We start from the raw sequence: 15,163 nt of genomic DNA, 5'->3' as shown, positions 1-15,163 counted from the left end.
AATGGCTTCAGCACGTTCGAAGGCTTCAAGGGCTTTCGCTTGCTGGACAAACAGGAACTGGCTTCGGGAGAGTTAATGTGATGCTGTAAGAATTCTGCAAACGAATGCAGACTATGAGAACCAAGGGATATTCCCACGGACATGTACCTGTGATAGCATTAAGGTGCGAGGGAAGGGGAAGAGGTCATATGCATTCTTAGAAGATTTTGAAGATAAATCAGTTTAGAAGACATTGACCTCATCGTGCGAAGACATTCACTTATATGTTGAGAGTTGGTTCCAGATTTTTACGAATCCGCGAATAAGTACAAGTGAGGAATCTAACTAGATATGAAGCTTAAGTGAATATACTAGGCAGTATGAGATGCAGACAGGATAGATCTAACATTGTATAGGCAGAAACCTATTTTGGCAAACAGGATGAATCTTTGAGGATCAAAAAGATGGTAAAAATAGAGTTGTATTTACCACGCGAAGAACTGCTAGATAGGAAGAGTAGGAGACCGAGCAGTTCAATCCACCGTGCCCTAACTTGGCGACGGAGAACACCTACGGCAGCAGCGGAGAAGACGATGTCCGTGGCCGGCGTGAGGACAGCGTCGGAGAAGTCGCGGCAGCTAAGTGCTTCATCGCCGGCGTCGTCGAGCGCTAGCGGGGGCGCTAGGGTTTTGACGAGGTGGAGAGGTGGAAGAAGGTTTTCTTGACCGCAGGGGACATGTATTTATAAGGAAGTGTGCGGCACATCGCAATTACGCAGGTGCCCCTAGCGGTTCACATCTGAGGAACACGTGGCAAATATGCAACATACTTGGAGTTGTCCCACGTTCCCATGCACGCCTGGATTGTTGGGTGATGGTTCCCACTTCTCCATGTTTCAGGTGAAGGAATTAGCATTGAAAACAGACTTAATGTTTGTCTCTGTATCTTCTGCTGACTAGGACGCAGAGAAGACATTCGACAGTTTCAATAGAATGCATATGATTTTGACAGATAGAGTTTGAGATAGAAAGCATAGAGAGATTAGGGTCCGATCACATTCATTTTGTTCAAAAGATTCAACAGGGAAGACGTAGCTGTAAGTGAATGTTGTAGAGGACAGAACACTAGTATGTATATATATATATATATGAGAAAGACAATCACATCAACATAGTGAAGATAATCATGAAGACAAGTTGAAATGAAGACAAACAAAATGTGAAGACATAGCAAATGTAACGCCATGAGTGAAACACTTCAAACAGAAAAATTTAGTGGTGGCATTACCCACCGTATAGGAAGTATTAGACCCAGACGCGGTGCACAATTATCGTGGCGCTCCGAAGTCAAATTCCACATTAATGTATTCACACTTAGAATGTAAGTCTTCATTGATTGAAGATATACTTTACTTCATGTGTTGCACATCTAAGTCATCAATATGCATAAGTGTTAGGATGTGTGCCTGATCACAGGACATTTGAGCATTCCAAGATATTCAGCTCACACCCCAACTTGCAAAACCTCTTCTCATCCAAAGGATTCGTGAAGATATCTGCCAATTGCTCTTCAGTGTTGACGTGTATGATATCAATATCTTCCTTCACAACATGATCTCTGAGAAAGTGATGATGTATTTCAATGTGCTTTGTCTTCGAGTGCTGAACTGGGTTGTTGGCAATCTTGATGGTGCTTTCGTTGTCGCAGTAGAGTGGCACTTGCTTCAGATGAATGCCATAATCTTTGAGTGTTTGTTTCATCCATAGAAGCTGAGTGCAGCAAGATCCATCCGCAATGTATTCAGATTCAGCAGTGGAGAGAGATACACAGTTCTGCTTCTTTGAAGACCAACATACAAGTGATCGTCCCAGAAAATGACATGTGCCTGATGTAGACTTGCGATCCACCTTGTCACCAGCATAATCAGCATCCGAGAATCCAACCAGATCAAACTCTGAGCCCTTTGGATACCATAATCCTAATGTTGGGGTGTGAGCCAAATATCAAAGAATTCGCTTCACAGCTAAGTGATGCGATTCCTTTGGTGCCGCTTGGAATCGAGCACAGATGCAAATACTAAGCATAATATCTGGCCTAGATGCACATAGATAAAGTAAAGAACCAATCATGGAGCGGTATACCTTTTGATCGAACTCTTTACCATTGTCATCGGGACCCAGATGATGTTTGGCTAGCATTGGAGTCATGAAACCTTTGCAGTCTTGCATCCCAAATTTCTTCAGGCAATCTTTGAGGTACTTCTCTTGAGATATGAAGATGTCGTTGCGTTGCTGACTTATTTGAAGACCAAGGAAGAACTTCAGCTCACCCATCATGGACATCTGATATTGCTCTTGCATCATATATCCAAACTCGTCTGTGTATTTCTGATTGGTGCAGCTGAAGATAATGTCATCCACATATATTTGGCACACGAACATTTCACCATCATATGTCTTTGCCAGATTTCGGGTTCCGGCAGACCCTTGAGGTTCGAACACTGGGGTGCACGCGGAGATTTTGCCTCCTACCTACCTGCACCCCTCCGCCATGCTAGGATCTAAACTATGGAAAGAACAACACAAGAGACACAGGGTTTATACTAGTTCGGGCCACCGTTGTGGTGTAATACCCTACTCCAGTGTGTGGTGTGGTGGATTGCCTCTTGGGCTGATGATGATGAGCAATACAAGGGAGAACAGCCTCGCGAGGGTCTGTTCTTGGCCTGGACAATGAACTGCTCGGAGGAGTTCAGTCACCTTTTTCTCTCTCTCTCTCTGCTTTCCTCCGACCGACCCTGATTTCGACCCCAGCTTGTTTCTTGGTTGGCTGATTCTCGATCCCCCTACCCTGGGGGTGGCTAGTCCTATTTATAGAGGCCCTGGTCCTCTCCCCAAATATTGAGCGGGAAGGGAGCCAACAATGGCGGGCTAATTTGAAGGGGGACAGCAAGTATCAGCTATCTTGACAAAAGTAGTCTTCGCCTCTGCAAAGCTCTGGTGATGACGCCGTCTTGGGCTCCATGGTGACCTCCGTCTCGTAGTCCTCCTGGTCTTGGTCTCGTTGCACCGAAATGGCAACCTTTGCCTGATGCCTCGGTACTCCGCGGCTGCGCTTGCCCCCCTTTGCACCAAAGAGGGAAGGAGGACGCTGCGCGGGCTGGCACCCGCCCGGCGCCCTGAATCGTCATGGCTTGCCTCACGGGCACCTCGTGAGGTACCCCGCCTTGATCTCTCCGCCCCCTCGTGAGCCAGCCTGATGAGGCCGTGCCTGAGGAAGCTCCGCATCATCCGCCCCGCGAGGCTTGGCCCCTCGCGACGGTCTTGGGTTTGTGTTTGTGAAGACGGGCCTTGCTGGGCCCCCTTTGAGCCACGCCGCAGGCCGCAGGCAGGCAAGTCTGGGGACCCCCGTTCCCAGAACGCCAACAGTAGCCCCTGGGCCCAAGGCGTGCCCGGGCTTGGCTGTGCAGGGAGGCGGAAGGGCAAGAGCGAAGCGCCGCGGGCCCTAACAGCCTGCGGCCTTGGGCACCCCGTGGCGGTTGATTGGACGTGGGCGGCACTGTTCCCCCACGCCCTCCTTATCTTGCACCGTGCTAGGCGGACCCGTAGTCGTACACAGCCATTCCCCTTTTATTGCTCGAGCGCCCTCTGTCCTTCCTCCGCTCGAACTCCGGTTTCTGTTTTCAACTCAATCTCGAACCTCCCTCCCCCCTTCCCATCGCCATGAGTCCGACGAAGAAGGGGAGAGGGAAGAAACCCGTGTCTCCGCCTTGCCCGCCGCCATCGGCGGCCCCCGCCGAGGGCTTGGGCAAGGTCAGCTTGGCTCTGGCCACCATCTTCAATGAATGCGGGAGGACGACGGCCTGGCTCGCGTCCCACTTCTCCATCGACAGGACAACCACCGAGGTCCCGTATCTTGCCGATGCCCTGTGGGCGGGTCTGGTTCCCCCCTTTTCCGATTTCTTCAACGCCGTGCTTTCCCACTATCAGATCCACGTGATGCATCTGGGTCCTGAATCCATCACCCTCCTTTCAGTCTTCGCCTTTGTTTGCGAAGCTATGGCGGGCATCCCTCCTTCGGTTGCCTTGCTGCGCCACTTCTTCTCATTGCATCTTGTCGACCCTACCCAATGCTGGGCTTGCGTGAGCTTCGTTGCCGCGCCTGAGACGGCGGCCTCTGGGATTGACTTCGAGCTCCCCCTGCTCGCGGTTGGGTTCCGCGAGCGGTGGCTGTATGTGGACGCAGGGGTGCCCAGCCCCCTGCTATTGGAGCCGACCTCACCTGCCATCCCCAATTCGGGCTGGGACCAGGAGACACTTGAGAGCCCCCGGCTCGTCTTCGTCTGGTGCCGCTTCGCGCTCTTGAGGTCGCTTGGCGTGACAGCGCCCAAGGTGGTGAAGGAGTTCCTGCTATGTCGCGTTGCTCCTCTTCAACGCCACTCTTGCCGGATGTGGGCCTTCTGTGGGAGTGAGGATCGTATGAGGCTCTAGGAAGAGGACCTGACTCCTAAGGTGCCGAGGACGGCGCTCTTGACCCTGGCTGGGGACCCCAACCCCGGTAGCGTCCGGCAGGGAGGGGCCTTGATGTACCTCTGCCAGAGCAGGGGTGACTTTGTGAAGCAGATGCCTGTCTTTGATGAGTGGGGGCCGCGCCCCGCCGGCCTTCAAGGGCCTCGCGAGAACCCAGTGGTGGTGACTTCCCTTCCAGTCGGCCAAGGCGACTCATCCTCGAGTGGCGGAGCAGGGAGGCACGAGGCGCCAGAGGCCGAGGGGGCTCCCGACGCAGTGACAGTGCCAGGCGAGGCTCATGAGGAAGCAGCTCTTGGGGCCCGTGCCGCTGAGGCTGAGGGTGGCGAGCAGCTGCCCTCAGTGCCTGCGACTGGGGCCCCTGAGGCTCCAGCTGCGTCTCTTGGGGAGGCGACTGGCAGCGCACATCAGGCAGGCGCCTCTACCGCAGATTGCCTTGACGCTTCATCTTCGTCGAAGGTTGATCCATGCGCCCAACTCTTGGGCCGCTTCCGCGTGAACTTCAAGGCTCTCCGGAAGAGAAGGGAGGCCCTGGGCGACGATTACCCTTGTCGCCTGCTGAAGCGTAGGAAATACTTCTCCACTGATGAGTAAGCCTTCTCCTTTCCCGGCTCCCGATCCTTCTATTACTTGTACTGACCCTTGCTCCGCAGGCCCCTTCCAGCCGAGCTTGCGGAGACGGCTGAGGAGCCGTCCCCCTTGGCTTCGCCCCCTCCACCGTCCTCGAGCGCTCCGAGCAGCGGAGCCCTTGTGGTAAGGGTGATCAAAGAGGCGAACCATCCCGAGGCGCACCGTGGCGCCGCGCACCTCGTGATCCTCCTTTGCGGGCCTTCTCGTGGCATAGCCAGCCTGCCATGGGCCTCTCGCCTGGTCGTGAACTGCGATTGGCTGAGGCGCTTCCTGCTCTCTTCTCCTGAGGACAGGCTGGCCCCAGGCCGGGCTTCTGACGTGGCGTGCCCGGCCGTCGCGATGGTGCCAGCCCCCAGCCCCCAGCCCGGAGGGGTAGTGTTGACTCGCGACCCCCGGCGCTTTCTTGGGGCGGATGATGGTGTGGAAGACATGCTTGAGCGCGCTCGGGAGCGTCGCGCTCTCCGCCAAGGATTCCTTCGAAGGGCAGCTGACGCAGTGAGCCTGCTTGGTGAGGAGCTTGCTGATGAGGACGCGCGCCTTGAGGCCGAGGGCCTGCGCCTGGCTGCAGAGAGGCGCGAGCTGGAGGGCGCCATCGCCCTTGCGCGCCGTCAGCGTGATCTTGATGAAGCAGAGGCCAAGGCGTCGTTGGTGGCCTCTCGGGAGGCCCGGTCTCGGGCCGCTGAGGAGGCTCGGGAAGCTGACCGGCGGCGAACGGCTGCGGAGGAGCGGGCTCGGGAGCTTCGGGCCTGGTGCCACTCGCTGGAGGAGCAGGTGGAGCTGCGCGAGGCAACCATCGCGTCGATGAAGGCGGCCTCTGGCGACTTAGCAGAGCTCCAGAAGCGTGAGGAGGCGCTGACACTGGAAGCCACCGAACGTACCCGTGAGTACGAGCGTCTGGAGACGAGGGAGCTTTTGGTGATGCAGGCGGAGGATGATGTTGCTGCACAGGAAGCCCGCATCCTGGAGGAGGTCGGACGTCGAGTGGCGATGGCGCATTTGAACCTCGAGCAAGAGTTCGAAGAGAAGCTGGGGTTGATCCGGGCCGAAGCTGAAGGCAGGACTGCCGCCTTGAGGGCCAAGCTGGAGGAGGCGGCGTGGCGGGCCAATGCTTCCCGGGCCGCCCTTGAGGTGGCGCGAGGTGAGTTAACCACCTCCCAAGCTAAGGTGCTCCTTCTTCGCCAGCGGGTGGAGGAGGCTGAGGCTGTCGCGCGTCAGAATGCGGACGAGATACGTCAGTGGCGGATCTTGGAGCATGAGCACGGCCCCATGCTCACCACTCTCCGGGAGAGAGCCAACGCGGCCTTGGGCAACATCTGCGAGGAGGCCGTCGGCGAGCCGCACGCAGTCAACTGCGCGGGCAATCTCCAGTTCTTCACTGATGTGGTGACGCAGCTGGAGGCGCGGTCGACCAGGGCTGACAGGTTGGTGGAGGAGAGGAGCCGCGCCCTGCTCAGGCGCGCCTTTTCCCGTGTCTTCAGTCACCTCCGGAACATGGATCCCCATTTTGATTTTGATGCCGCCATCGCCCCAGTCCCCCAGGCTATCCAAGGCGACCTGGTGCACTGGGTGGAGGACAATGTGGACGCTCTTATTAGGGCCTTCGCCTCAGACAACGATGATGCGATCGTGGTGGCTGACGAGGGCGGCGCGATGGGCAGCCCTGACGCCGCTGGCGGTGATGCGGACAGCGAAGGCGAGTTCAGCGACACCAGCAACGGCTCAGGTGGTGATCCTGAGGACGCATTGTGGGATTCGTCCGACTGACTATACATCATTCCTGCTTCCTTACCCTGCATGAATAAAACTCAGGTTTTGGCCTGATGACTGTGAGAGCATTTCGGAGGGGGGCCCCTCATGTGAAACTTGTGTTTACCGTATCAGTAGAAGCTACATCGCCCATGCGCCCACGCCAAGTGGCTGGCTTAAGCGACGCGCTGGTCAGCCAGTATACCTTTGTTCCGCGCTGGCCCTGAGGCAGCCCGCGGGGGTTTGTGGTGTCCTGAGTGTCCCCAGATTGAATCTATAGGATCCGCAGTAAAACACCCTCCTGAGAGGACGCGGCGGCGGCAGTCTGGGCTGCGCACAAGCTAGGCCTGACCCGGCTCGTGAGGGGCTCGCGAGGGGAGGCGGCTGAGGCAAAGTGGTAACCAAAACGCGAGAAATTGCTCGAACGAGACTAAGCACCCCTTCCCCGAACACACGCAAATCTCAAATTCGAATCCAACTTGAATCCAGCGGGGGAAAGCGACAACCAAGGGGAAGAGCATCGAAAGCAAACAAAAGGCCGCGTCCGGCACCTAGTCTAGTCTTGGACGTCCTCTCACCAGCACGGAGCTAAGTGCTGCCACTGGGCGTGGGAGGGAGCCCCAGGGCCTAAGGCCGGCACCCCTGAGCCTCCGGGGCGTGTACAGCCCCACTCATTATTACGTTAGAGTGTCACGGGGCGGCGAGCTTCACAGGCACCGGGCCTTCTTCACAGGTACTGGCCTTGCTTCATATCGCCAGATGAGGGCCCCGCCTTGCGCCACACTCTAGTGCCATCAACGACGACCGGAAACCAGGACGCCGCCGATGGGGTAGAGCGGTCGCCAGCGGTTCCCCCGACGACCACGGATCCTCCACCGGGGGCAGGCCCTGGGGCACCTCCCCGGCGGAGGGCCTACCTCCTGAGAACACCTTGCTCCGAATGCCGCGGTGGTGATGTCGAATCCCTGCCCCTCTCCTACAGCCCCATGCGCCCTCCTCCCGAGGGGTAGGAGGCTATGGGAGCGGGGCAGCTGCCCGCTGTGGCAACCTACACCTCCTGCGATCCATGGTTAGCGTATGCCTACTGAAGAATTAGCGGTACCCGATAATCGTTGCTTCCAGCGTGCCCAGTGGGACCGTCCCGAGACTCCTGGAAGGGCTCAGCTTCTGGCGCCTCATCCCCCCATCTTGGGCTGAGGAGCGAGCCTGGTTCGCCCTCGTGTGAGTGTCCTTGGTCCATCTTGAGGGGCACGTATTCCTCTGGCGCCGCCACCCCGAAGGCCACGCCGTAGTGCTCTGCACGCCACGCGGTCCTGCCTGACGCGCCTACCGTGGGGTGGCAGCGCGGCTGTCCACTGGGGCCGCTGGTCGCGTCAATCCGTTCTTGTTCACGGACCAGGAGCGGGGGCTGCGCCGCCGCCGGTCCGGTGCTGACAGCCTCGCTGGTGTTGGAGTAGCCTTGGAGCCCGCGGGTGCACGCGGGGCCCCCGCGCTGGCCGCCCTGGGTTGGAGATGGGAGCTGGGTGCAGAAGGGGTGAGCCCCCGAGGCGGCGAAGCCCAGGAGCTTTTCCACCCGCTCGAACAGCACGTCGCGGCCGCCCACCAGCAGTCTGCACTACAGCAGCTCTCGGGCCACCGTGAGCGCGGCCCTCGAGTTCGCTTGCTCCCGGCGGGTGTACGGTGTCGTGGCCGCGGCGTGATTGGAGGCCCTTGCTGCCGACCGCGCCTGCCGCTGTGTGAGAGCTGTCGAAGCCTGTCCGCGTTGCCCGCGGCCTGCAACGCCCTGCGGACCGCGAGCTGCCTGGGGCACGGGGTCGCCTGCGGCGAGCGGCTCTGCACGGGCGGGCCATGCCGCCCATGGGTCTGGGTTGCCCTCCTAGTCGCCGGGCATGGTGATGACGACGCGACGGGGCACGGAGCAGTGGAAGACGAATTCCGGGGCACCCCTACCTGGCGCGCCAAATGTCGGATTTCGGGTTCCGGCAGACCCTTGAGGTTCGAACACTGGGGTGCGCGCGGAGATTTCTCCTCCTACCTACCTGCACCCCTCCGCCATGCTAGGATCTAAACTATGGTAAGAATAACACAAGAGACACAGGGTTTATACTGGTTCGGGCCACCGTTGTGGTGTAATACCCTACTCCAGTGTGTGGTGTGGTGGATTGCATCTTGGGCTGATGATGATGAGCAATACAAGGGAGAACAGCCTCGCGAGAGTCTGTTCTTGGCTGGGACGATGAACTTCTCGGAGGAGTTCAGTCACCTTTTTCTCTCTCTCTCTCTGCTTTCCTCCGACCGACCCTGATTTCGACCCCAGCTTGTTTCTGGGTTGGCTGATTCTCGATCCCCCTACCCTGGGGGTGGCTAGTCCTATTTATAGAGGCCCTAGTCCTCTCCCCAAATATTGAGCGGGAAGGGAGCCAACAATGGTGGGATAATTTGAAGGGGGACAGCAAGTATCAGCTATCCTGACAAAAGTAGTCTTCGCCTGTGCAAAGCTCTGGGGATGACTCCATCTTGGGCTCCACGGTGACCTCCATCTCGTAGTCCTCCTGGTCTTGGTCTCGTTGCACCGAAATGGCAACCTTTGCCTGATGCCTCGGTACTCTGCAGCTGCGCTTGCCCCCTTTGCACCAAAGAGGGAAGGAGGACGCTGCGCGGGCTGGCTCCTGCCTGGCGCCCTGAATCATCATGGCTTGCGTCACGGGCACCTCGTGAGGTACCCCGCCTTGATCTCTCCGCCCCCTCGTGAGCCAGCCTGATGAGGCCATGCCTAAGGAAGCTCCGCGTCGTCCGCCCCGCGAGGCTTGTCCCCTCGCGAGGGTCTTGGGTTTGTGTTGGTGAAGACGGGCCGTGCTGGGCCCCCCTTTGAGCCACGCCGCAGGCCGCAGGTAGGCAAGTCTGGGGACCCCCGTTCCCAGAACGCCGACAGTCTTCGTGAAGAGAGTGGGGTCGAGGGAACCAGGTTTGAAGCCTTTGCTCTTCAGGAAGTATTTGAGTGTGTCATACCAAGCCCGAGGGGCTTGTTTGAGGCCATACAGCGCCTTGTTGAGCTTGTACACCATGTCAGGATGTTTTGGATCTTCAAAGCCAGGTGGTTGTGCAACATATACTTCTTCGTCAATCTTGCCATTGAGAAAAGCGCTCTTCACATCCATTTGATACAGAAGAATGTTATGATGATTTGCATAGGGCAGCAGTATGTGTATGGCTTCAAGTCTAGCCACAGAAGCAAATGTTTCATCAAAGTCAATCCCTTCAACTTGAGTGTACTCTTGAGCAACGAGACGAGCTTTGTTTATGACTACTTGACCATGCTCATCTTGCTTGTTGTGATATATCCATTTGGTGCCTATTATATTGTGCTTGCGAGGATCAGGACGCTTAACCAGTTCCCATACATTATTCAGCTCAAACTGTTGAAGCTCTTCTTGCATAGCTTGAATCCATTCAGGTTCCATGAAGGCTTCTTCAACTTTCTTGGGTTCAGATATTGAGACGAATGCGAAGTGCCCATAGAAATTTGCTAGCTGTGTTGCCCTTGAACGAGTGAGTGGACCTGGTGCATTGATGCTATCAATTATTCTCTCAATCTGTACTTCATTTGCAACACAAGGATGTATAGGACAAAGATTTTGCTCTTGTTGATCATTGTCATTGTTAGAAGGATTGTCTTCAGGCTGAGCATTGTCTTCAGTTTGATCAGGTGCGGAGATGATAAGTTCCTCTTCATGCTGAGATTCAGATGGTATGATTTCTCCAGTTCCCATAAGTTTGATTGATTCACTGGATGGAACTTCATCTAGCACATTTGGCAGGTGCTCTCTTTGTGAGCCGTTAGTCTCATCGAACCGCACATCCACTGTTTCAACCACTTTATAGTGAAAAAGGTTGAAGACTCTGTAGGAGTGCGAATCCTTTCCATATCCAAGCATAAAACCCTCACGTGCTTTTGGTGCAAATTTTGAAGTGTGATGTGGATCCTTGATCCAGCACCTGGCGCCAAATACTATGAAGTAACTAACATTTGGCTTCTTGCCAGTAAGGAGCTCATAGGATGTCTTGTTCAGAAGCTTGTGAAGATAAACACGGTTTATGATATTGCATGCAGTATCAATGGCTTCAGGCCAGAATTTTCTTGGAGTCTTGTATTCATCAAGCATTGTCCGGGCCATCTCAATAAGTGTTATGTTCTTGTGTTTGACGACGCCATTCTGCTGTGGCATGTACGGAGCTGAGAATTCATGTGTGATGCCCAAAGTATCAAGATATGTATCTAGGCCAGTGTTCTTGAATTCAGTGCCATTGTCACTTCTGATGTGCTTTATCTTGGCGCCATAGTTGTTCATTGCTCGATTGGCAAAGTGTCTGAAGACATCCTGCACTTCAGTCTTGTAGAGGATTATATGCACCCAAGTATATCTTGAATAATCATCAACAATTACAAAGCCATAGAGACAAGTAGTAGTAGTAAGAGTTGAGTAATGAGTGGGACCGAAAAGATCCATATGGAGCAGTTCGAAGGGTTGAGTCGTTGTCATGATTGTCTTCGAGGGATGCTTGGCCCTCGTCATCTTTCCTGCTTCATAGGCACCGCATAAGTGATCCTTCTTGAACTTGACGCCCTCGATGCCTATGACATGCTTCTTCCTTGCAAGGGTGTGGAGGTTCCTCATGCCAGCATGCCCTAGCCTCCGATGCCAGAGCCAGCATTCAGAAGCTTTTGCTAGAAGACATATGGCAAGTTGTGGTCCTCCTGAGAAATCTACCACGTACAAATCACCTTTCCGATACCCTTCAAACACTAGAGACTTGTCAGATTCCATTAGAACAAGGCAACGATATTTTCCAAATATCACAATCATGTTTAAATCGCAAAGCATTGAGACAGACATTAAGTTGAAACCAAGGGATTCAACAAGCATGACTTTATCCATGTGTTGATCCTTTGAGATTGCAACTCTACCTAGACCCAATACCTTGCTTTTACTAGTGTCAGCAAATGTGATGTGACTTTTGTCAGATGGACGTAAGGTTGAGTCCATGAGAAGACTTCGCTTGCCAGTCATGTGATTAGTACACCCACTATCAATAATCCATTCTGAAGCAGCTGGTGTCGTACCCTACAGTGCAGTTAGGGGGATAGGCTTCACGAAGAGAATTGTGAAGGAAAAACATTTGACGAGCCAGTGGATTATGAAAGCTTAGATCGAGATTAGGACTGATAGGGCAAGTAGCAAGCGACTCAGGAACAAAGTACATAATAAGACCATTTGGGCATTTGATCTTGCGCCCTACAAGATGTTTAAGGTCCCCAGCAATAGCTTCAGACGATTTTGGTTTTCGGCTAGAGACCTTTCCCTAAAAAAGAGAGTTAAGCTTTCTTAGCCACTCACATCTTCATGGGTGGCTTCGAAGCAATGAGTTTAAGTGTAGCATCTGAGAACTTTGGCTTTGGAGCCCTAGAAAAAAGTCTTGCAGGTGGACAATAGTACTCATAAGGATAAGCAGAATAGTTTTTGGTCTTATGAACATGGCGGTTTGATGAAACGCGCTCATATTCATAGGCCTGAGTAAGGTTTCCCTCTAAAACATTTGCGTTAGTGCGACTCAGGTGAGTCCTCTGTCTGTATGAAGCCTTTGGGCCATATGAAGCCTGTGGTCTGGGGTTTGTTTCTTCACTTGTGGTGTCATGATGACATTCACAGGAAGATTCTCCAAACATCTTTTCAGCACCCAGACTTTCTTCATAGGCGGCCCATTTCTGCAGTTAGTACCAATATACCTGGCAAACACTTCACCATTCTGATTCTTAAACAGTTTATAGTTTGCATCAAAGGATTCATTAATAACAATGGGATTAGCACAAGTGAAGCCAGATAGGGTGGATGGATCCGCTGAAGGTTCCTTTGCAGCAACCCATGTGGTTTTGGGGTACTGCTCAGGTTTCCAGTAAGAGCCATCAGCATTCATTTTCCTTTCGAACCCAACACCATCTTTCCTAGGGTTTCGGTTCAGGATTTGCCTTTCGAGGACATCACATAGTGTTTGATGCCCTTTGAGACTTTTGTACATCCCTGTTTCAAGCAATGTCTTCAACCTAGCATTCTCATCAGTAATAGCAGTGGTATCCTCAGCAGAGGGGTTAGTTACCACATCAAGAGTTGAAGATATTGCAATAGTAGCAGCAGTAGAACAACCAGCAACAGAAGTAGCGTTGTCACACTTGATGCATTTAAGACATGGTGGTTCAAATCCTTCGTGAGCTGAACTGATCTGTTCGGCGCGAAGTGAATCGTTTTCCTTTTGAAGATCTTCATGAGCCGCTCTCAATTTCTCAAGATCTTGCTTCCTTTGAAGATAATCATAGGAAAGCTTTTCATGAGTTGTTGAGAGCGTTTCATGAAGATTTTCAAGTTCCTCATACTTAACGTGAAGATTTTTTATGTCTTCAATTAAGGACTGAGATCGAGTCATTTCACCGTCTAACTGATCATCGCTTTTGTCTAACAGTTTTTGAATATGTTCCATGGCTTTCTGTTGTTCAGTTGCAATTTTAGCAAGTGTTTTGTAGCTGGGTTTGGAACCACAATCAGAGTAGTGCGTGTGTTTACCTTGGCACCGCGTGCCATGAAGCAGTAGGTAAGAGCGGAGTAGTCCTTGTCATTTGCATCAGTGTCGGTGATGGAGTCATTGTCTTCAGTGTTGAAGATGGACTTGGCAACGTATGCTGTAGCCAGACTCGCAACGCCAGAATCGGACTCCTCCTCAGACTCCACCTCCGCCTCCTTAGAAGCGGACTCCTCTTCTGAATCCATTTCCTTGCCAACAAACTCAAGTGCCTTGCCAGATGAGCTCTTCTTGTGAGATGAAGACTTTGAGGAAGACTTGGAAGAAGACTTTGAGTATTTCTTCTTCTTCTTGTCGTCAGAGTCATACTCCTTGCTCTTCTTCTTCTTGTTGTTCTCATTGTCCCACTACGAACACTCAGAGATGTAGTGGCCAGGTTTTTTGCACTTGTGGCATGTTCTCTTCTTGTAGTCATGAGCAGAATCTTCATCATTCCTTGAGCTTGATCGTGAAGACTTTCTGAAGCCTTTCTTCTTGGTGAATTTTTGGAACTTCTTCACAAGCATAGCAAGCTCCTTTCCAATGTCTTCACGATCATCAAAACTGCTGTCAGATTCTTCTTCAGATGAGGAGACAGCTTTTGCCTTCAAGGCACGAGTTCGCCCATAGTTGGGACCGTAGATGTCTCTTTTCTCAGAAAGCTGAAACTCGTGTGTGTTGAGCCTCTCAAGTATGTCAGACGGATCGAGTGTCTTGAAGTCAGGATGTTCTTGAATCATCCGGGCTAGGGTGTCAAACGAGCTGTCAAGTGATTTTAGGAGTGTCTTGACGACTTCATGCTTGGCGATCTCAGTGGCGCCGGGAGCTTGAAGCTCATTTGTGATGTCAGTGAGTCGATCAAACGTGAGCTGGACATTATCATTGTCATTTCTCTTGAAGCGGTTGAAGAGGTTGCGAAGGACACTGATTCTCTGATATCTCTGGGTTGAGACGCCTCCATTGACCTTGGAGAGCCAGTCCCAGACTAGCTTAGATGTTTCCAAAGCACTCACGCGGCCATACTTTCCTTTGGTCAGATGACCACAGATGATGTTCTTGGCAGTGGAGTCCAGTTGAACGAACTTCTTGACATCAGCAGCGGTGACACCTTCACCAACCTTGGGAACGCCCTTCTTGACAACATACCATAGGTCGACATCAATGGCTTCAAGATGCATGCGCATCTTATTCTTCCAGTAGGGATATTCAGTTCCATCAAAGATGGGGCATGCAGCGGAGACTTTAATTATCCCTGCAGTCGACATAGCTAAAACTCTAGGTGGTTAAACCGAATCACACAGAACAAGGGAGTACCTTGCTCTGATACCAATTGGAAGTGCTAGTGATCGACTAGAGGGGGGGTGAATAGGCGATTTTTATGAAAGTCTTCAAAACATGGAAGTTTTGAAGACAAACGATAGAAATAAACCTATTACCATGCAGCGGAAGGTAGACTACACTAGGCAAACCATAGTCAAGTATTCAATGAAGTGAAAGCACAATGACTAATAGCAGCTAGGCAGTAAGGATCAGGTAGGAAGATATTGTGAAGCCAATCAGAACAAGCAGTCACTCAGTGAAGACAGAAGATAATGCAATCATACAATGACTTCACAAGGACCAACAGTAAGTAAAGGGAAGGGAAGGATGAAACCAGTGACTCGTTGAAGACA

This window comes from Triticum urartu, chromosome 2 (genome assembly GCF_003073215.2).
Source record: "Triticum urartu cultivar G1812 chromosome 2, Tu2.1, whole genome shotgun sequence".
In the NCBI taxonomy this organism is placed as follows: Eukaryota; Viridiplantae; Streptophyta; class Magnoliopsida; order Poales; family Poaceae; genus Triticum; species Triticum urartu.
The sequence above is the reverse complement of the archived record's forward strand: the minus strand, read 5'-3'. Positions refer to the sequence as shown.